Source organism: Saccoglossus kowalevskii, chromosome 20 (assembly GCF_978046115.1).
Source record: "Saccoglossus kowalevskii chromosome 20, keSacKowa6.1, whole genome shotgun sequence".
Lineage (NCBI taxonomy): Eukaryota > Metazoa > Hemichordata > Enteropneusta > Harrimaniidae > Saccoglossus > Saccoglossus kowalevskii.
Genome location: NC_140660.1, coordinates 22,740,268 through 22,764,891, shown reverse-complemented (window position 1 = coordinate 22,764,891; position 24,624 = coordinate 22,740,268). Strand labels below are relative to the sequence as shown.

At 38.5% G+C, this 24,624-nt stretch overlaps 1 protein-coding gene and 1 long non-coding RNA gene across 2 annotated transcripts in view; one reads left to right on the top strand and one right to left on the bottom strand.

The window, feature by feature from the left end:
* hox9/10 (homeobox 9/10) overlaps positions 1–10,228 on the bottom strand; it is a 23,725-nt gene extending 13,497 nt beyond the window's left edge. The window contains 2 exon segments of the mRNA NM_001164940.1: positions 9,459–9,554; positions 10,056–10,228. The gene's annotated coding sequence lies outside the window, so the exon portion shown is untranslated.
* The window catches only part of LOC102808320 (uncharacterized), a 25,194-nt gene extending 570 nt beyond the window's left edge, over positions 1–24,624 (top strand). The window contains exon 2 of the long non-coding RNA XR_013420164.2: positions 24,310–24,624. This is a non-coding gene — a long non-coding RNA (uncharacterized LOC102808320). The remainder of the gene's footprint in view (positions 1–24,309) is intronic.

Below are 24,624 nucleotides of genomic sequence, written 5' to 3'. Positions count from 1 at the left end.
TGACGGAATCAAACGTAACGGAAACGTACTGAGACACTGCGTTTGCCTATAACAACCCAGAACGATTCGTCATCGCATCCTTCTGCGCACTAACTATTAAGACTACGCTTAGAAATGCAAACTCTCCGGTCGACAAGTTAAAAGTACAACATGCATCCAAGTCAATCGGTTCCAGTGGCCGCTCACTAGAAATATTCAACAAGTGAATGAACGTACCAGCTACTAATCATTTAGAAAATGCATGTGAACTTCAACCCGAGGTTTCTTTTAACATAATAAATGGTCGATCACTGAATTCCTATTATTTCCTCACCGCCATGTATATTCAATGTGCGTTGATGAAATGTGCACATAATGGTCCTATGGCGGCGCAGTCACGAGAATGTTCACTTAGCTGCGCGCACACAATACATACATAAAACGCCTTTTCGTTAACTTATCCAACCTGTAGTAGAAATTCCAACTATAAACATGAATATGAAATAACTTTCTCACATGCTTTGAATCGCAATGTTTTCAGTATTTGAACGAGAAAAAAAAAATTTCTGCGTTTGCCCGATAGTGGTCGCTTTACCACAAACTGCTCGTAACGCCTCGTCCTTAGATTATCCCAAGCCAACGCAAAATAATTCACGCAGTTTAATTTATATTAAATATTAAAAAAGGGTTAACATTGTGAACATTATAAATATATAAATGGTCTGAGTTGATCATATGTGTACGTTTTCTTGTTATTGTTTTTTTTTTTTTTTTTTAAATACAGTATATATGTTGGTATGGTTCGACAGGAGAGCGGGTGTCTATATCGGAGAAACACTCAGTTTTAATGCTTGGGGTGGTCTGGTTCGGGTGGCGGTGGTCGGCGGAGAAGGAAGGGTGGTGTTACCGGCTTTCATAACACTGATTCTGGTGACACTTCCCCCCTAATAAGCTGTCGAGATTTTATTGCAAACCAAACACAGGTTTACATGTAACACGTTTTATTGTTTACCGTGGATTGTTTGTAGCTATAAGTGAAGTGTTAGCTATGAGGTTTGTCACGCAGCCGCGAAAGATTGGTTTTACGACTACTTATTGATTTTTGTGCACCAGATTGCGAACAGCTTGGTCTGGGATCCCTTTTACGTTGGTTATTACAGTCAATATTAAGTTATAAAAATATAATTCATTTCACCAAAACGACAGGTTTTTGGGAGCGCTATGTGGCAAACAAAGCTTTGGGTCCCGTAGATGCCGAGCCACGTGTTATGACGTGTCGTGGACCTTACGCAAATTGACCAACGCTTGGTGAAGTTTAATTTAAAATACTAGTAGTTTATTATTTAACATGCTTCATATGTAATGAACTACTACGCAACAAATCTGTTGTATCAATCCAACTAAACGAGTCTGAGAAAAAGCGGATTCAGATCGAGAAACGACTCGGAAATTGACTTGTTTTCATCGCCCAGGGCGGACAAGATAGTATAGAAAGTGTTAGTGTGTTTACAGTGTTGCTTTGGAGGTAATTGTAAAGTAGTAGGGGTTTAAAATAGTGTTGTTGTCCGTCGGACTGCGGAAACACATCGCAACAAGGCAAGATGTGGCACTCGACGGTCGACCCCGATATAATAGTCTGTAATTGAAAAAGGCCCTATTACAGCGACCATATTGTAAGAATGCTCGCTTGATACAAGACATTTTGAAAAACAGTCGTAATTACTAACTTCTAGCATGAAAAAATGACGTGTGATATAATAACACTTAAAGGGATCAATTACATTATGATGTTAAAAAAATAATATTTACAAAGATTTTTAAATCCATCGTCTAGTTTTCCCGTATTCTCAATCCATATATCTATTGTTTTTTTTCCCTCAAAAATCGAAATTACCTTCTGTGTTTATAAAGTAGACTGCATAAGTGTGTACTTAAACTTGATACACCGTTTGGACTAACGTCACAGACAGACAGACCCAATGGCTTCGTATTTTTAGAATTGTACTCCGAGCTATCCGGCTTCTAAAATAACAGGTTCGTTATTTATCTTCTGACAACAGAGTAGCTAGACAGTGGATAGGGAAGATAGGAAGATTTCTAACCGATTACAAATGTAGAGATAACTCAGCGCAGGTTTCGTTGTTATTGTGAAATGTGACAACGGCGGCTCAGAAAAGTGATATGTATTTCAAATATAATATATAATATAATATACCCCATCACTACATTATGTAGCAACTATCTGTACACAGTTATATTTTTTTCAAATTTAATGTTATTTCGTTCAAAACAGACATTTCACAAATGCTCCCTTCCCCGATTTTTAAGTCAGAGGAAAATATTTAAAATAAAGACGGTTGAAGAAATTTCCGACATTGATGTTGGAGAAAAAAAAACGATTCTGTAAAACGGGGCGTTGATAATCAATTTATGTCCTTCGAAGCAAAGTGTGGAAATAATCCACACACGGTGTAGTACAAACGTGCCCATGGATATCACTGTGTGTGAAGTAATTAGTCTCATCGTGACAATGACTTTGACACATGTTATCCCTTTTTAGAATTAGTAAACAACCCAAGTCGCAATTAACACGCCGCGCACGTGCGCTATGGGCTTAACCGTTCTTTGTCGAAGGTCGCCGACGGCAATAAACTCTCTAATAATGCCGCGAATGGTTCAAAACTATCGCGTAGTTATTAGTAAGATAGCCTAGATTCCATTATACATTTATTTTTATATTTCTGTCTGTTATCTAATCGACACGCTGTTATATTGTTTTTACGTGCGTGTGTGTTTATTTAACGGATATATATATATATATTTCAGAAGACGGTGATTTTTCAAGTTCATGTGAGAGCATCATCTTTGATCTTTTTTCTTTTCGCACGAAGACGACAACAACACGACATCCCATCGACGAATGCCGATGGTGGCGTTGTTTCCCAAGTTCGCGGCGTCTGTCACTCGATCACAAAATATTAGGATCCGTTCCACTTTGTATTTAGCAAATTTATCCACGGTAGAAAATGTTTGCTAGTTTCAGAAAGCTCGTTAGATCAATACTATGCCTGATCACAGTCGCTTCAAAAGGGGCGGGGTAAATTGTCATCTCGTACTCTCCCGTGACTCTTCGTAGAATGTCTCCTTCGTCACGTGTTCCACACTTGTGATATCGATGTAGAGCCATATCACATGGAGGATATGTCTTCCATGGACACATCGAGATAATCTCATGTCAGCCCAATAATGTCACTGGGGGCACTTGGAACGTTGTAACCCACCGAGTGTTAAACACGTATATTAATTATAAACGCCCTATTCACGTAATCTTTCCAGGGTTTGATCTATATACAGTGATTCCGGATCACAGGGCTCATACACGCGTGGTCCAGATCATCCCATCCTGTTCTTTCCTGGCGATCTCCGTTGCACCAAGAAGCCCAAAGACTGTCCCGGATTTTGCACACAGCGTGTACCCAGTGGGAACATTGATACGTATTTAATGTAGCTTGGCTACTCTTGACAATTTAGTGAGGGGAAGTATACAGGCACACACAAAGCAATTACCACCGTATGTTGAGGATTGCCATCTCGATCTGATTTTTCAGACATTTGTCACGAAATCGCGGCGACACTACCGTCTATTTCATAAATAATATAACAGTACGCGGTTTAACGACTGTAGCAAACACAATTGGCAAAAATATGAGTATTTTTTCATGAGGATTGATCAGCAATGCCTCATCTTGAACAATCACGGTGGCGTAATGAATTCGAATGGCATGTACAACGTGCATTATACACAATGGCGATAATAAGGTTTATATAAACACGTGACATGCCGGGATGTGATAAGTGTTAAAATATCCATCCTCTCCGAACTATATCCCACCAAAGTTTACGGCGGGCTAGACGATTTTCATAAGGTCTCGCCTATGTGCTGATAGAGGTGATACTACCGCGCCGCGCCAAACGTACCACTGTGAAACCCTTATGCGTTCAAACGCACCTCGTCGCGTTCGACGTGCGACCCACGCAGCCTATTAATATATAAACGCGTGTAAAATCACATACACGTAGTTTCTATACACGAGACTGGAACCGCAGCGCGACGAATGTGGCGCTATATCGTATTTGTCTTGTTTAGCCCCCCCCCCCCCCCCCCCCCGAGTAAATTTGAGTTTTCCGTAGAGATTTACCCAGTGTCGGGAGATTACTTCGAGTATATTTTAAGTATATTTTGGTCGGGTGAGAACGTTGTCGGAATGCACTATGCGTAGACCATAGGGTGTTTGATGGTACGAGTGGTATGTGATGGGACATGGCGACCAGGCAGGTCAACTATCCCTGGCAGCAGCAACCACGTGCACCGTGACGGGGACCCTTTGAGCAAGGCATGAAATGTAAAAGCTCAGTATAATGTAAATTCAGCTCTGTCAACATCGAACAATATCTAATAAAGCTTGGAGTAACATACAGTTCAAATGTTCCAATTTTCAAATACGAATCGACATCATAATACCATGGCTCTAAGAAAAACTACTATCACGTAAACACGTCCGGTATTATGACACACGTGGCGCCGCAATTTCCCCCACGGCAACCGGGTCAGGATCCAACTTAAACGATTATGCAATCACCGTTTTCCCCTCTGCTGATTTCGGAATTAACGTGAGTGAGTATGCATAACATATGGGCTGAGTAAACCAATAGTGTTGCATCGCATTTCTGCCGTAATACCTCTCTCCCCACGGAGCAGTCAATGTCATCTCCCACTACAAAATACGTGGTCGCATCTATTAACTTTCTGCTAAATGACGTCTTAAATCAGTAATGGCTGACTGTACGAACAACCGGCGTCCATCTCCCAGCTCGGTTGAAGGTGTGAGTCCCCAGGCAATTAAGTTGTTACAAGAAACTCGTTTCCGCTGAAACAATACATCTTTTGTTCAATACTATCAATTTCCATAGAGGACTTGTCATACTCGATTTCATCCCAAAATAATATCCAATCACATTAGACTATTGTTTAGTTAAATTAATGGCATGCAAACGACAATGGACAATTGTTTTATTAGACATCCAAATTATTACAATGACTAACGCCACTTTCTTTCGTTCAACGTCCTCCGAGGACAAGGGAAGGCATGTGCGCTAAACAAATATACCATCTTAATTTTAAGAACGAATCGAAGCAGTTTTCCCATGAAGAGAAATTCAGAAATATTCCTTATGTGACGTTGAAGTTAAATGATTACCAATAATGTTGTATTTTCAAATGCTGACAATTTTTCGCTTATTTGTATTACCAGAATTTGTCCGAACTTACCAAGGCACACATCTTATCGCAATATCTAGATACATAAATTTAACCGATAGACACGTTTCGAAAGGATCATCTAATATTCAAAACCGAAAACGCTCATCACCCAGACGCCAGAAAAAGTGTGGACGCCACCTCACATGTAATAATTCATCGGTGGTATGTTCTGCGCTCACACGATGAGACAGAAATGACAATCTGTTTTTATAACACTGTAGTTGGCGGAATAATTACATTGGCTTATGAATACGCAATGCGGATTGTAATCATGTCGAGGGGGCGATGGCGAGCTCTCTTATCTGTTTTCACATCGGTAAAGCGAAAAAAAAGTAGAATATCACGTGATCGTAACTTTTTTATCAGTCACTGATCGCCCTAAGTTAGGGTCAGAGTGGAAAAAATATTACTATGCTTTCAGTAATGAGGTTTATCAGAAAAAAAAGTTTTTTTTTTCTGCTTTGCTTCATTTTTTTTGCTTTTTAATATACCGCGAACAGAGTATAAATTTTTTCGCCAAATTATATTTTCTACTATTTGATAGTTGATATCGAGTCAGTCTGTAGCGGTGATTTGTCGCATTTAGTTGTCAACGGAACATGCGAAATTAAAGACGACGCCCGACAAATAACCGAGCTGTATACCGTATCGTCGTAAACGGTAAATACTGTGCGTTGCGCCAGAAACCGTTATTGGACGACAAGTAATTCGTTGCTTCCAAAAATTCTGATGAATGTGGATTGTCAAATCAGTGCTTTGCCAGTTTTGTGTGTGTTCAATTAGGTTTCCTAATAGTCATTCCATATCCCGTATATTTCGGTAACTTGTATCACTCCGTAGGTAAAGACATCTCATCCCGTTAACGACCGTCCATGCGTCCATCGGCCATATTGTATTTTCACGATTCACAGAGGGACGGATTGCGGCAACCCAACCTCCGTGCATAGCAATAAGTGCAACAATGTAATACTGTAGACTACGTTGAAATAGCTGCATGTAATTTTAGCGGATTTGACTCTTGGCATGAATTAACAGAATCTTAATTTAGCTAAAGTATTCACTATCTCCCTGTGAGAATATACTTTCTGTTAAATGAGCGACATCTTGAATTAGCGAAATTACGGATTAGCTAAATTACGGATTAGCTAAATTAGCTAAAATAACATGCTGGCTAATAAGACTAGCTAGCTAAGTATACTATCAACTTTTTATGAAAAGTTTTATTAAAATCATTCTGAAACAACAAGTTTTTTTTTTCTTTTTAGACATAACCATGACGTCAGTATACTCTCTGAATGTTACCAATGACGTCATCAACAAAATAGGTAAATTCACATCGTTCAAAGACTAAGTGTCGCGAGTTCTTGATTTTTTTAAAGAGTTGCTGTTTAATTTCTCTGCGCATGCGTATCGTTCGTTCATTTATCTCCTTATTAAGAGGTGTCAAAAACAACGCAATTGTTCCTTGCAGAGTATCGTCTTAATTTGTGAGGAATGTGAGCTATTAACTTGAATCGGTGAACAGAAACAAATGAGACAAACTTGCCCTGTGATTGGTGATTAAATACACCCCGGAGAGTTCCAATTAACGCATCGAACACCAACGTGAATGCGAACCAATATGTCGGCTTCCTTGTTTTCCGTTTGTTCCATTGTCTCATCGAAACGAACCGGATATTTTTTAACAACAGAATAGGTAATATACGCGGGGATTATTTGCAAGAAACGCGTGAAAGTTTTGTTTCAAACAACGCTTTGATGGAACCGAATTTGGATGTGACGCGCGACTTGTCTGCATTTAGAGTTTTGAAAAGCTGAATGGAACAGTCTTGTTACTAACTTGCCGATATTGTGAATGAAAAAGTTTTTTTTTTATCTATCTGGAAACTCGATTTATGCGATCAATACATATGAAAGCTGTAGTTTTGGGCGAGTCGTTTTGATTTTAAGAAGCCGAAATGTACAACTTTGGGGAACCCTACACATGGTCCATAATGCTTTCCATGCTTCGGTTTGGGGGTCGAGTGTTTTTCACTCATATATGTGAGAAGACTATCAAAACGTCACATTAAAATTACATTTTGATCATAGTACTGTTATAGATTCATTGTCCTCACTGCTGACATATATTTGGATTCAAGAAATTTGCATATAACATTATACATACTGCCAAGCTAATATTGGTAAAATACCCCCCCCCCCAAAAAAAAAAGAAGGTAGACCACTCTCTCAATTGAAGTTCAACGCCCGGATATTCAAATAAATATTAATAGTGTCTCACTTTAACTTGCGTATTTAAAGGGTGATTAATACTACTCGTAACTTGACCGTAAATATTAATAGATTTGGGTGTCCGGAGTGGTCTCGCGGGAGTTGAGGTCTGCTACTTAGTGTAAAGTGGTCAGGTAAATTGAACATTTGAATTGAAAGTTTGGATAAACTGAAACCTGTCTAGTTCCTTCAATGTTTACTCCAATAAGAACAGCCCGAACTGATGTCGTTTGGAGTGGAAGTAAACGGAAGCTCAGACCGGATGCTGAAATAACAACAGTTTGTATCTGTATCCACTCAACACGTTTTGTGTTAATGTTTAACTAACTCGTCAAGTTGTTGATTTCATGCTTGCTCGCCGATTTTATTGCTGCAATGGGAGTCCACCATGCTGGTTCTCCGCGTTTGTGGCGGGGCGTTTGCGATTGCATGATAGACCAGCATTACCGAATATACACTGGTAACGGTCCTGAAATCATGGACGGGGTTTACTGATCCACGTCGGAATAAGAAAAAAATGGACTTACCCCTGTCTGTTTCCGGCTCTTAGGCGGAAAGATTCAGAGTACAAAATATCAAACTGAACTAATTTGGACTCGCTCTGCCAAAATATGTCCGTCAGAGAAACCGTACTTGTCACGAATGACTTTCGGGGCGCAAACAACACAAGTATATCGACGGAGGTGCACGCAGATGTCGCAAGGGACGCAGTTGCCATGGTGCACTGACCCAGAACAGTTACACCAATAAAATATTTGTATCGTGAGCGCCCCGAGTGTCGGATGTTCAAACTCGAAAGTTGGCTAAAATTAAAAACCGAAACGTAACAACTAATCACTGAACAACATTGGCATTGTTGAAGTTATACAACTTTTCAAAATAAACAGAAAACAAAAATAGAATATCGGTGTAAATTTAATGGATTTATTGTTATTGGCTAAATACACACACTAGATGATAACTTTTTATTACTTTGAAAATATAGTCGTATTTGTTTGAGTACGTCCCGATTGAGCGAATTTTATGACGCATCGGCCGGTGTCTCTGCACCATGGACCTACAGCCCAGGGCTACGGGTCGCTGTATTCGGACATATATCAATTGACTGTTGCATGGATGTAAAATATATATTACAGATTTTCGTAGATTGATCTATACCCGTAATAACACTAATATTGTTATTAACCCAATTCCCTGTACCAGACGCCCAGTTTTGAATTCGTGTCAGGGGTCACACGTTGCCTCGATCGCTTCTGGTACTATCGTGTGACTTTGCCTCGACAAAGGTATTCACCGAGGGCAAGTAGAACGCTCCATCAAATTCGAACGAGCAAAGAAAAAAACTGTACATAAGTTGGCTGTAGAAAAAAATGGGGAAAGAAACAGGACAGAACACGTTTATCTGCAGTAACAACGGACTGAATGTGGCCGGTCCTCCCACAACAAATTTATCTTTCTCGAAGAATACGGACTCAGTGAGTCGAAACGCTGCATGGTCGCAGTCACTGACTATTTACTGTTTCAGGCTTTTTCCAATAGAATACACCAAATTCATCATGGCGGACGTTCAAACAGTCAAATTAGTTATATTAGCTGCGAACCCGCACGGTTATTATGTACATCATTGCAGCTGGCACCGCTACATATACGGTACATGGTAACTTCAAATGGCCACTGCGTAATCCCCTCATCTAGAGGCACGTGTGTAACACTCACGGACGGACGGTACTTACGGCCTGGATATGCACGCCACTAGTTACACAACAATCACACAATCGAATTCAAATATGCGACGATTGACTTGCCAATATCGTACGTGCCAACAATAACCGACCCCCACATTCAAACATTTGAAGAAAAATCGACTGTATAAACAACACTAACATACCCGAAGCAATCGAATGGAACGAACTAAAATGACCTTTCTTGAACACATATTTTCGAGAATGTAGCGACGGCGAGTACTGTAGCCAAACTCGCGATACTGGGTGTGAAAAAAAGTTGACAAATATAATCCCGATAACCATGAAAATCGTACACAAAATAATAGACAAGTTCTTGTCTGTGACATTTTTAATGAGGTCCAACCTCCCAAGAAAATAATAAAAAAAAAACAACAACGGGAAAACGTCCCGTTTATTGAGTTATAAAATTAACGTAACACACCGTGTAATCAGTGAACCCTGCCGACAAAAATGTCACAGCCGTTAAATTTAGAATTCATATTCACTTAATCGGTAGTCCCCACACCTCCTCTTTCAAATATGTAACATAATTCATTGATGTGGGAGTAAATATGAACGGGACGCTGATTCAACTTCTCGACTTAACGTAATTATTAATGTCCTAAATAAAACGTTACGACTTCGACAGGCAAGCGCCCTATCACATAGGTTGCAAGTCGTGAAAATAAAAAAACGAGTAATAGCTAATATCAAGCTACCCCGACGAACGTAAAAAACAGCGTGAAAAAATACTGACATACCTGTCCTTATGTGCACTGACACGGCGGGGTTCCTACCTGGTTTCTATAGAAACACGTCGCCTCCCGAATCAGCCTTTAAACACTTAAAATAAGCCGCGTGCGTTAAAGCATGGGACTGACTCAGCTATGGTGTCGTCTGCGCACTGGGTAGTCGTCGGTTAAGCAAGTCTTGGATGAAGGAGAAAATCGTCGAGGCGAAACAAAAACAAAAGGTTGTCCAATATATCACTGTCAACGCATGGATCACACCCCTATCAGTTCACACAATGCGATGACATCTAACGGTTTAAGACTCGTCCCTCTGCCAACCAACAAACATGCACGCACTAAGCAGTCTTGTCGTCTGACCAGTTACTACACGAAAAAACAAAATTGCGACATGCAGCCTTAAACGTATGTCATATGTTAACATTGGTTGTCGTAAACCGCCTTCAAAAGGCGTTCACAGACGAATAATCGGACCATGCCGTATGTCGGAGACATTTTTTTTTTCCACAGATTCCAAATTTCTAAATCAAATGCAACTCGCATTATATTTTTGCATGCTTAGTAAGCGCACAAGACTTCATGTATAATATCCTTCTCGCCTCCTTGCGGCGTGGACGTACTGGGCGCCATCAGGGAAGGAATTGGCTATGCGAGCCACAACAAAATCAAGGGACACGAGACCTGTGTACATTTCGGTCGCAAATCATTTTTTTTTTATTTGCGATGCAGTAAACTCGGTGAAATGTGCCACGCTGGTTTAATTGTGTGTTTAATTTAATACACCGTCTATGATTCGAGTCGGGCAGCAGTTCGACGTTACAAAAGGGGAGGGTATTTCGGCCCGACAGTGTACGCAGGTGTGAACATCCAGACAAAAGACGGTGTCAATTGATGAGGAATCACTGTCACTTCAGACTGATCAGTTAATAATAAGTCGAAAAAGAAGTTGTCTCTACAAGTTCCCCATCGTTTAAAGTTGTGAACTGGGCCAATGGCCGAATAATACTTGGTGCTAATTTACTTTTTTTTTTCTTTTTTACGCTTGTTTGTTTCAAATATCGATCACAACGCATGGCTTACATGTTCAAATTTGCCTGTCCGCGTTTTATAGTTGAGTATGGAACATAAACATGAATATGGACACAATAGTTCGATATTTAGTTACTCCACTGACAGAGAAATAAACGCGCACGTATTTTCTCTCGTAAACGGCGAGTTTTCTGTTCACCCAGTTGTGAAATATTTTATAGTTGACAGAAGGGGCATAAAAAGGGCATAAATCGACGCACTGGCGAACTCTCCTTTTCAAGTGGTATTCGGCAAGGATTCCTTGGAGTCTAACGGCGGCGGTTTGTCAAAGTCCCGTTGGCTCCAATGAGCTTCAGATGTTAGCCGCTCATAGTGAAACTGACCAACTCCGGCATCTCGGCAAGATGGCGGAGTTGACGTCACGAGTAACCTTGAAATGGCGATTGGAGCGGCAAACGGGAAAGACTTTTTTTTATTGCTTACGCTGATATACAATGCTCATACCTGCTCAATCGAGGCTTGCCTGTATAATATTGTCGACTTGCAGGATAAGGGTAATGCATGCCACGAAAAGTGTTCATTTATTGAGGGAAAATGTGGAAAACATGGATAAATGCCTGATTCATGTAAACGCGATTCGTTGCTTGGCAACTCTTTGAAACAAATTTGTCATTTGGATCTTAAGTATGGTAAATTCGCTCACGGTGAAAACAAAACATTCGAACACAAAAAAAAAAACACGAGTATGGTCACGGTCTCGTTAATACCATCGTCGATTCCTAAAGGCCCTTCGCTTCAGGCACACTCCAAATTAGCCAAGAATATTTCTGCCATCGATCAGGAGAAATGAAATAAAAATATTGCCATTACCATAAAAACAAAAAACAAATGAAGACATCCGAAGCCTATTTACAGCCATCGAAAGTGACCGATTGAGGGCGCACTCACGAAGATCACCGAACATTACACACGCGTGTATAACTGCGAACAATTTTACAATCGGCAATTAACATCCCCAGTTTTAATCATATAAAAACTCGACATGGCCTTTTCATAGTATTGTATATATACATATATCTCATTTTTTGATCAAAATCAGTACTTACTAGTACTAGAAAAGATGACTTTGTCCGCCATGAATGACCGACTTGTTTGCACGATTTCGAAGAAATATGGAACGAAGCCAAAAACGAACGACAAAAAGCCGCCATAGAGAAAGTTGCGTATATGCAAGGCGTGCCAGATTTCTACCGTTTGGCAGCCCCTGGTGGTCACATGACAAATTGTTCACCGTTTTTTTTGTCGGGGCTTATTCATTTTTCATGCCAAACATGTTTCTGTGAAACTAACAATATGGTTAAAAACGTAGTAATTTTTGATTGTGTATTGCGTTTAGTTGCCATGGCAATTCATTAATCGGAAATCGCACAAGAGAATGTACAATACGGAGAAAAAAATAACGCCATATTGCAACAGGAACGTGGGTAAATATACATGTTCATGAACTGCATTGTACATACATAGCATGGGTGCATTTACGAGGGGGAGGGGGGTTACCGGCGTATATGGATATTTCCAGACACGTGGCCGCGTGACGGACCCTGAGAGTTAAGACCACATCACTAGTAATAAATAACGCCGTTATGGACTGGAAACAGCCTGACATTAAACTGCAGACGAGAAAGTAATATGTGACCCACAGTCCCATCAAAAACACGGCCAAATTGTTTGCACATTTGTAAGCGGGGAGTTATTGCACTGTACTTACCAAAAAAAACTGTCTGACACGGGGCGATGGGCTTCGAATGACTACAAAATACACACTCTACAACATTTTATTCATCAAGCATACAGTATTGCGCGACACACGCGTCGATAATGGGGGTTAAAAAACGCATTTGTCTTACTGAAATGAAATTAACAAAAAAAAAAAAAAAACACAAAAAAAACAAACGGATGCGGATGGATGCGAAAATACCCCCAAGGTCATTTGGATCGTACAACCTTCATTAACTCAAGGACAAACTGAAAATGATCATATATGCAATCCATCATGTAACAAAAACGCTTATTTTTCCTCATAGGTAAAGATACTTCCGGTTAATAACGAGACTCATAGCATATACATTGTGTTTTGTAAACCCATTGTAAAACTAACAACCATATTGCCTCACGCATGCACGTGTTTTTGAGGAGGGCGGGCTCCTTCAGCTGCATACCACATATGTATTTTTTAAGTCTAAATGATTATTTCGATTTCAATCACCACTTTTTTTGTTCCATTTAATTTGTTTACTGGGAAAAATACATGCAATAGTGAGACCCATTGACAAATGTAACGGCAGTTTGCACAGGGCGACATAAAAAGACGTTTTAACATAACATCTATAAATCAAGTCGATGTGTTAATACTTCATGAAATCAACAAGTTATTTGTAAGGCACTATATTTCCTTCATCCTGCATCGGTGATGTGTCCTTGCCCAAATGTAGCAATGATACAATACCCTCCACTGCCGCAAAGCGACTACACTTGTAGATTTCCCCCCGCCTCTCCAACGTCTTCTATTGCCAGAAAACATTACGCATAGTAGAATTCAACTTAGCTATATCCTCGCAACGTAACATGAGGAATAGGTAAAACTAAAAGAAATTTCGTTATTACGACTTTTGAGTGAAGTATCCCCATAAATTAAAGTACTCAGAAATAATATTATATTTTTTACAATTATTTTTGGAACATACAATAGAATATTAATCACTGTTGTATAACACGTTTTAGTAACAACGTGACGTCAGTGGGCTGGTATTGGATAAACCAACGCGAATACGAGGCTGATAAATGTGGGCTCGTTTTGTATCGAAAGTTACACAAGTTCAAGATACAATCAAATATGATGGCGCTCTCAGCGACTGAATGTGTTTCGTGTACTTCTACGGAAAAGAACGAAGTGATAACAAACGCCAATCCTCGAAACAGTGCGGTCTCGCGAGACAAATTGTCCATGACGTCAATATACAAGCGCCCGAGTTGCACGAGACTGGGGACCGAGACTTGCAGAACTGTGAAAACTGTGAAAACGGGTAGTAACACGTGACGTCTCGTACCAATAAGAATGGATGCTAATTCATCGACAGTCGAAACACGAATTGTTGGAATTTTATAATAACGTTTTTCCCCCTACTGTGACTCATAGTCGATTAGCGGCGGATGGACGGTAGAGGATGATCTCAAACATTAATTCTGATTTATAGACCAGCAACCTCCTTTAGACGGAAGCCGACAGCAGTGGATTTCAATAATTTAGTCATTCTTCCGTTTCTATGGAGATTAGAATAAAATCGATGATTGTTCTCGGGTCGGTGAATGCCAACGAGGAGATAACCATACACCGTATTCTATTTTATTCGATTTGCTAAACTAGTACAAGCAGCTTACCAGGTATCATGTGACTTAACGTTTGTATTCCCAGCCGCCTTTGCGCGCCAGGTCCCGCGTTCGGTGAGGTGCGTTAGTAACGCGTGGTGAGCTTCGAACCTATATTTAAAGTAAAAGTATTTTGGGCCTTCAGGTCGTTTTTTTTTCTAAAACATAACATTAATTAATTAATAAAACATAACAGTTAAAAAAAGAACGAGACATACTGCAGTATGGTTTGGCATACTGCCGTACCACGTGACCGAGTATGTCGCGAGAAGTGCAAAATTTCAAAGTTGTTCAAACTTGTCAGAGAATCAGTGAAATACGCACACATTTCCACGAACAAAAAAATCGCTTAAAACCAAACAAAAACGCTTTGTTTGCGACACTATTTGACACATATATTATTTAAAATTAATTTGTTTTCAAAACCGGTGCCTAGATTTTGGGTTATTCCACTATCAAAACAAACTCAACATTACAAATCTTAATAATAATTATTTAAGAATAACAGTTATCTTGATTTGTAAGTTGGCCAATTATTAACTATGCACCACGGCGTTCAGAAGATCTGATATTTGATTGGTCAACTTGAATCAAGTCTAACTATATTCCTAGCATCAGCGCTCAGTATGATGCATTTCGGCTGCGGGATATTTCCAGAAATCACCGGAAGCTTGAGACAAAAGGTCATGTATGTCAGCGATATTCTTCCGCATTAACCGGAAGCAGATAGTTTGAGTCCGTCCTGAGCTTGCACAAAAAAGTCGACTATTCCCAGGAGAAATGAACAATTTCTTTTCGGTTAAAAAATAGAAAGTAGTTATTTTTAACATTCATATTAAACAGGTGAATATAAATCAAAAATGATAGATTGTTACATCTTTTCTCCAGTAATTCATGTCTGCAAGTTATTTGTCGTTCGTGTATATGCTAATAACTGTTCACTGTTATCTGTGAACAACTTTCTGTTAGTTCGTTATTGATAGTACAACGCCACCAACCGAATACAAACGTGTATCGTCTTTTACTAGTTCACCATGAATTACTGTAATTCTGGACCTTGCACATGTTGGTAATATCGTCATGACGTCAACATGAAACATCTCATGGTGTCGCTCTAGCATTAGCGGATATAATTAATTGTTACACATTTTCAAAAACTTGAAGTATAATTAACACCTTTGGTAATAAATTTTAGGTAAAAAACGTCATTATTTACCAGGATCCCACTCACTGATTGGTTACCGCTATACAGAACAATAACATGCGCTCATTCAATTGAAAATTTAATTTTCATTCGAATGTTAATTGCAATTCGAAACACAGTTTTAATTCGAAGCTCACGCGCAATTTCAATTTTGTTGCAGAATTGCGTCAGTCTGTTTTATCGTATTGTGTGCACACAGTTCGTGAATGTACTTTATTGCGCATTAATTATTGAAATCACGTGGTGCTCTAGATTGGTGAAAGTTGATCACCAATACTATTGGTCGCGCGCACACACCACGTATACGCATGCGTAATTCCCACTCCGACCTAATGAGCGGTAAGTCTGGCTTGATCGTGTCGGCTTGTTTCAACTCGCGCCTAAATGAGAAAAAGCCGAGAATGAGTAGCCCCCAGACAGTGATGGGATCTCTTAGCTCGCAATGCCATGGACTAGAAATATGACTTCGTTTAATTCCTAGAACCGATAAAAAACTTACATATAAATTGTGAGTCTAAATTGCACTTATATGCAAATTTAGTTGTTTGTCTCTGCCGACGCGGCCTGCCTCATGCATGGGTAATTAATGGCGATGAATCAGAGCCGAGTTTTGAGCTTTTGTTTAGTTCCTGTACAGACATTTACTGTGATCTTTCAGTGGATAACATAGGAATGTTTTTATCTGCGTGTTACATTGATTTATTGTTGCTCTTGCAACCTGTAGCTAAATCAGCTAATATGTATTGTTGGTATTGCAAATTGTAGCTAATTCGGCTACTATGTATTGTTCCTACTGCAAATTGTAGCTAATTCAGCTACTATGTAGTGTTGGTATTGCAAATTGTAGCTAATTCAGCTAATATGTATTGTTGGTATTGCAAATTGTAGCTAATTCAGCTACTATGTATTGTTGGTATTGTAAATTGTAGCTAATTCAGCTAATATTTATTGTTGGTATAGCAAATTGTAGCTAATTCAGCTACTATGTATTGTTGGTATTGCAAATTGTTGCTAATTCAGCTACTATGTATTGTTGGTATTGCAAATTGTAGCTAATTCAGCTAATATGTATTGTTGGTATTGCAAATTGTAGCTAATTCAGCTACTATGTATTGTTGGTATTGCAAATTGTTGCTAATTCAGCTACTATGTATTGTTGGTATTGCAAATTGTAGCTAATTCAGCTACTATGTATTGTTGGTATTGCAAATTGTTGCTAATTCAGCTAATATGTATTGTTGGTATTGCAAATTGTAGCTAATTCAGCTACTATGTGTTGTTGCTATTGCAAATTGTAGCTAATTCAGCTACTATGTGTTGTTGGTATTGCAAATTGTAGCTAATTCAGCTACTATGTATTGTTGGTATTGCAAATTGTTGCTAATTCAGCTAATATGTATTGTTGGTATTGCAAATTGTAGCTAATTCAGCTACTATGTGTTGTTGCTATTGCAAATTGTAGCTAATTCAGCTACTATGTGTTGTTGGTATTGCAAATTGTAGCTAATTCAGCTACTATGTGTTGTTGCTATTGCAAATTGTAGCTAATTCAGCTAATATGTATTGTTGCTATTGTAAATTGTAGCTAATTCAGCTACTATGTGTTGTTAGTATTGTAAATTGTAGATAATTCAGCTACTATGTATTGTTGCTATTGTAAATTGTAGCTAATTCAGCTACTATGTGTTGTTGGTATTGCAAAATGTTGTTAATTCAGCTACTATGTGTTGTTGCTATTGCAAATTGTAGCTAATTCAGCTAATATGTATTGTTGCTATTGTAAATTGTAGCTAATTCAGCTGCTATGTGTTGTTGGTATTGTAAATTGTAGATAATTCAGCTACTATGTATTGTTGCTATTTCAAATTGTACGTAACTTAGTTACTACGTATTTGCCCTATTTTCAATTGTATATAATTTAGTTTCCATGGTTATTTGCTGATTTAAGTGTTATCTAGTTTAGCTACTTTTTATTTTATTTTTTCACATTTTAGTTGTCATTTTTACAATGAGAGTGATGAAACATCTCTTAAATCATTATTCATATTATTTACATATTGTTGCAGATCTTATTAGAGAGTGGATCACTGCATATCTTAATTTTGCGATACTTTGCGGTCCTGAAATCCGTTTATTATGTTTATTATTTTGTTTTTGCAGTATTATCAAAACGTCCATGTTTGTTGACAATGATTTTATCACGGTACATCGTAGTTCTTGCCCAAATACGAACTTGATGTCCACCAACTTTTCGCTACTACTTTTTTTTGGGGGGGGTCTTGTTTATAGCAACCCCCCTGACTCACAAATATCACCAGATAAGAAAATCCTTCAACTTAATCAAAGCGCTATAAATATTCAGCCAGGAAATACCTAATTCGATGCAAAAAATATAAACAAATTCCAATGTAGTAGCCATGACAACAAAGCGATGAGCTTGAACGCCACTAACCGAATAACTGAATACGGGGCTTCACCGCAAAAAAAGACGACGTTGACATAAGAACGAAATTTTAAACAGTCCCCGGTTTCCGTTAAGCAAAATAAACCCACGTGAATAGAACTATGGACAAACTTTTTCAAATTTGAAAAATGTTGAAGATTCGATATGTTTAAAGTTGTAACTTAATGTTCGCCAATCAATATGAAACTAAATACACAAATGAAGATATTGCAGTATTCTTAAACTAGCTGAGCTGCTTTCAGGGGGGTTCAGTTCACAGACGACCCTACTCCACCGTTTGAACAACTATTCAAAACTCAAAAGATATGCAGAATATGCACTCATCTGGCACGTTTTACACGGAAAGAAAAGGAGCGACTAAAAATTATAACAGATGCCGTGCACTATTCAAGCTTGAACAAGGTGAAAGTTTTATTGAGATTTCTTTAATTAAATATACTTTGTATTTAATGAGATGATTAACACTCACGCGGACGCGTCCGGGCTTGCCGTGATATGTGACAACGAAGTTGGTTTCATCAAATGCTTGTTGCCTTTCAGCGTTGAAAGGAAAGATGACAATTGTATTACAATATCGTGCGTTTTAGTGTCTTTATATTTAGAGAATTAATTAATGAAATATGGCCTATACTCGCAGATAATTCACAGAATACTTTCTTAAATGTCGTCGTGAACTTCTGCAGCACACATCGCTATGACTGCTTGCTTAAAACTGCCTTTTAACTGTTATAGTTAATAACTTCCCTTCCAGGTGAAAAATAAAACCTTCACGTCGGTTGATAGCCGGACATATCATACTTTCCTGGTAGAACGTTGTACTCGTTCCGGCTTCACACAGTATGCTCGTGTGTTTACCGTGATTTGACCGTTGGCCCCACGTGCATGTATACTGCAAGTAGGCCATTAGAACGACCGAGACCACACTTACGAAGAGAGGCGGAGGATGAAGGAGTTAACACCACCAGAACCGGAACAGTCAACGATATCAACATCAGAGCGAAAACTAGACAGAATTTAATAGGGGATTCGACGCGATTTTACGTTGGTCGTTTTGGGGTCAGAGATGTTTCTTTTTATAAGTAATTTTTTAAAATTTAGTCGGAAAGATGTGTTTACCCACGATATTCGGGTAGTGCTAGCATAAGCATCGTAACCCAGCGGTTCAGACGAAATTAAAACAACTACTTATAATATACACATAATAAATGTCCCTAGAACAAACTAACAACAACGGAAAAATGAGATGCGAAAGACAATGAAAAGCTTGAACTTAAAGCATGTTTCACTCGATTGGATTTTGGACGAACGCGGAATATTTTCACTGGATTTCTAAAACCAAAAACGCAAAAAAAAATGTGGACGCAGTGCATGAAATTGAATCACGGAAACTCAAACACAGATACTTAATAACTGTATCTGTCCAACCCATTCAGGGATGTACAAAGTTTACGCTTGCGTTTATGTTGACAATTGAGTAGTTTATCGTTTGCAATGAGATATAGACAGTTCAGTTTGTTCAGTCTTATCTATTTCTAATCTCTGGTTATATTTATGAAATAAACTCAAGAATAGACATCAGAAAGATCGTATTTATCTACAACAACGCAGTCAGATCGATTTTTTGAAATAGTTGATTATTTATGTTCATATCATCGAGTTGAATATAACTTCATTTATTTATTGTATCTGCTCTGACGTGAACTTGACTTTTAATAAGTTTGGAATAAATTGTCTGTAACTGAATGAAAGTGACAAATAGTTTGATCCACCCTGCGTTGTCTATAAATAAATCAGTTCAATTATTTACAAATCGGAAAAAAAACTATTTCAGAACTAAAACAATTTTAGAAGCACATTATTCTTTAAAGTACAATGTATCAGGTGAAAATCTGACGTTCTGTTGCCATCGTATTACTGTCAGGAATATGGCCATGCACACTAACGGTTAAACAAGTAAAAACAAGCCGTCGTTTACACCGCGAAGTACTAAACAGTTACGCTAAAACATCTTTGGTAACTTGGCAAAACTACCCATTTTATTACCCGTATATCGTTCGTTCATTCATTCATTCGTTCATTCATTCATTCCGACTTCAATGAATAGTGTGATAAATAAATAAATTAATTAGAACGTCATGTTTGTTATGATTGCGTCGAGTTATAAATATCTTTGTTGTGTACGCCATTCAAAGTTCAGAAACAAAACATTCGCTTACCACGTCTACAATTTTTTAACTACGATCTTCAAAAAATATACAAAAACATCGAGAAATAGATACAAAGTATTAAAAAAAAGGAATGAAAAACTGGTATATTAATTTTATATTTATCCCGACTGTTACAAAATCGATTAATATATTAGCGTTCGCGCAACAACGGTTTATGAAAAACGATTGGAAGGGAATTTGAACCCCGGACCTTCCTGTATTTTTAACATGAACCAAAACTTATGCCTTTTTAGTATTTTCGCTTACTTTTTGATATTAAACAAGGAAACATATTCTAAGTTCTTAGAAATGGACATAATCAACTTTGAAGTAAAGATATAAAGACGTTTGATGTTAAAGTTAATTACCGTATGCAACGGCTATGGAGTGTCGCCGTCAGATACCGTGTAACCACCCGAATCTCGCGACCCGACCAAGTCGGAGCTTCTCGTCAGTCTGTTATTTAGTACACCATATCGTCCCAATATTTTGATATATAACATTATTCGCAAATCGCATAGTGATCATATTATAAGTTTGAGAAACAAATTAATATTGCCGTACAATTAATAGTTGTTTATCACTACGATACACCGCGACCGCGGCGCTGCATCGTTGTGTTGCCAAAAACAGTTATCGGGCAAAGCTTTCGTTGAATACCGTTCCGCAGTGGTTGAAATAATAGCACCCCCTAAAAACTGCAACTCCATACAACAGCCAGTTACATATCGCTTGCATATTTTTTTCTTCTGCCATGCACGTGGCCGAATTGTCCAAATAAATCTGGATTAAAACTCATCTTATTATAGCGGGATAACTTGTAATTTCCTGAATTTAACGCGATATTATATGAAAGTACGAAAACAAGTATACACGCGGCTAACACCAGTAAATGGTTGCTTGTTTCATGAATATCCCCAACGTATGCAAATTTTAGCGACTTTTACCATAATTTCAGCAATTTATTAGTAAATGCGTATCAACAAATTTAAGAATTGTGTCAAATGCACTGCGATAGGAAATGGGACGCGACAGTGTTACAAACTCAGTGTATGTACCACCCAGTGCATTCAGCCTTATCAACTATAGGGGTCGCTACACCGCTGAAAAGCAATATCAGCGACAAACACAGACACACATACACACACATTAGGATTACGTTGAAAACACGCATAAATTGGGGTGGAATTACTCGTATACACTGAATAGAGTCGGCAGTTGGGATCTGCTATTGAACTGTGTTTTCATTTTTGTGTGTTCGCGGTGTTATTAAATCACAGGGAATATTATCGTCGTTACGCTGATAGGCAACAAAACAACAACAAAGCAAGCTACGAGCCACTCACTAGTACATAGTTCAACTATATAGTATGCATATTCATTTAACATTACTGAATCTGCGAGCAGTGAATAAAATGAAAAACTATCGTAAAAATATCTCATCAAATTAAATGTTTCGACACCGGTATAAAAAAAGGATGTCATCCATAAGAATTCAGTTGGTGAAATGAATTTAACGGCGGTGTCAATTTTGAAAGCTCGGTAGAAGCGATATGTTGTTCGCGCGGACCATGCGAGGCGTTACGTAAAACCCATCCATCAACTCGACCGTGCAAGAGTCAATGCGAATACGAGTGTACTCAGACGACAACCCGCCCGGCGGAGGACATGACATTTTTCGTCAAATGCATAGCTACCACGAGCGAAGACTATCGATATAAACAGTCTCAAAACACCCACCCAGGCCATGTTAGGCGATGAGGGACCGGGTTCGTGAAAAAATACAAAGATTTACGACAAAACCAAAGAGAATTCGTTAGAATCGTAAAACTCTTACCTTGCTCTCTTAAAAGCTGTTTCACTTCGGCAACTCGATGAAAGCTGAGTCACGTGGTAGGATGCAACCAATCACGGCGCACCAGACGAAAAGATAAACAGTAATATGGAGGACATCAATATGGTAATAAGGCGACTTTGTTTCAAACAAAATCGTATTGATAAGAAATATGTTTGAAAGAAAAATGACTGAATATTACAACTGATACATTTATACGTCCTTTAAACGTGTTTATTGAAAATCTGAAGACGTTTTATGGCGCGGCCGCGCAAAATTGCGATAAAATTGCGAAACGTGACGATCGTCTGCGCGGGGGTCATCATGATAATATCACTTTCCTTTGTCGGCATCTCGACCTAGATTTGAGATTAAGGCATAAAACCGTCAGATCTTCGTAAAAAACGAAAAAATCAACAATGTGGGGGATAGTCTCGACATTTGTCGCATGTTTGTTTCTCACTTGAACCACAATAGCCGCTGAGTAAGTTTATTTACATGAATACAAGCAGACTATCGGCTTGTTCGGCGAGCTTGAAAGTGGTCGTCTGATATACGAGTGGCGGGTCACGCTGGTCTATGGCGTATCGTCGGCATCCCTTTGAACACACACACTCAACGGTTGGCTGTCATAAAAATTCACTTTTTACAGCACGTCAGCCAAGTCTTTCTGACCTTCCGCACAGGAAGCCCGTCTCAAAACAAGAAAATGGCGGGTATTCTCTCAATAAACGATTACTATTTTCACGTTTCTCCTTTATTTTTTTTATAAAGATTTCAAAGCAGTCATTTTTTCAAATAACAAATATTTTTTCCTTTTTTTTTTACATTCACGTTTTTAAAGATAAAATTTAATTACCATGACCCCATGTTCAAGTTATATATTAATTGAGATTTTACAGTCGTGTCACCATGACGACCAAGATGACCAGGTAATTGCGTGATTTCATTAAATTTGCGAGTCTCAGAGTTATGTTAAACAAACTACAGAGTCTATTTTACATTAAACTTAAAACACGAAGAGTTATTTTTTTAAAAAAAACACAATTTCCTGAAGGTGGAAAAAATAAACATCGCAGCGCTTTTTTAAAGTGTGTAATTACGAGGGCAATGCACCTTTACACAAGTAGTTGGAAACAACAAATTCTTGTCAGACGAGAAAAACACAGCGAACAGAATTACAATGTGCTACACATTTTCGTTAACTGTTGTTCAGTGACTCCTATGAGCACGCCGCTTTTTTGAACAACCACATAAAAGATTCCCGTGTTCCCAAAAAAATGGTTTAAGTTGATTTTGTATGAGAACATGTAAAACAAAGTGAATATTACAAACAGTGAAATAATTTATGAAGACAGAAATTTAACCTTGATGTGTATTTGTCTGTCTCTGTAGACAGAACTTGGTTGGCGCAGAATATACCGTCGATAACCCGGTGTTATTTTTGAGTTTGAAAATAATACTGAAAAAAAAATCTTCTCCAAATTTGGGTTTATTTATTTATATGATGCTAGGCGAAATATAAACGTCGACTATGTCTAGTTTGTGTCTGTTTTATTTCTGTTTTCGTTGATTCCATTTCCCGTATGCACCATTTCCCGCTCTGTAAGATTATCACGCTGGTGCATATTATCTGTGCCCAACGAAATAGAAGCGGCTTCATACTTGCGAAATCCGCCTTTCCGACGATTTGAACCCCTTTAGACGACTTTTAGTATTTTTAACACAACAAACGTTCATGAATGGTTCTATATTTGTCCCCAAAACTGATCAAGTCCTGTTGGTGCTGGAAAATTGCGCGGATTTAGTGCCTTGTTGACGTGGGGGTAGATACACGTGTTTTGCGATGACATGCTGGCGGTGAACATTGGACCGTCCAAAGGAGTAAAGCTCGGACTCCATATTTACATCGTAAACCCTAACACAAAGTGACGTAGTGGGAACTCGTAACCGCTGGAACTGTCGCGTTTAGTTCGACACAGTACTGAATAAAAATGGCGGCCACTACAAGTTTATTAAAACTCAATCGAGAGAAAATGTACTATTATTTTGGTGTAAAGTTTATTCATGATATCGGTCACAATTTGTATTTTTTTTTTCAGTTACGACATTTCCAATTGCGGTGGTTATGTTATCGAACTCGTTCAAGTTGTGCCGTTTTTGCAGCAATTGAAAAACATCGAAGGCATCAAAATGATTGGAGACCGCGTACTTTATAATTCTATGGTCTGCTAATCGTAACGAATATTTTACGAATCTGGTGAGGGAGAGCATTTGGTTCGGTTGGAAATATTCGTGGGCGCGGTAATGTCCGCAATGTCGAAGAAGGAATATGGGAAGCTGGAATTACAAGAACCGGAACATTGTTTCGTATGTTGTTATTTTGTTACCAATTTACTTTCCATTTAATCTGTTTG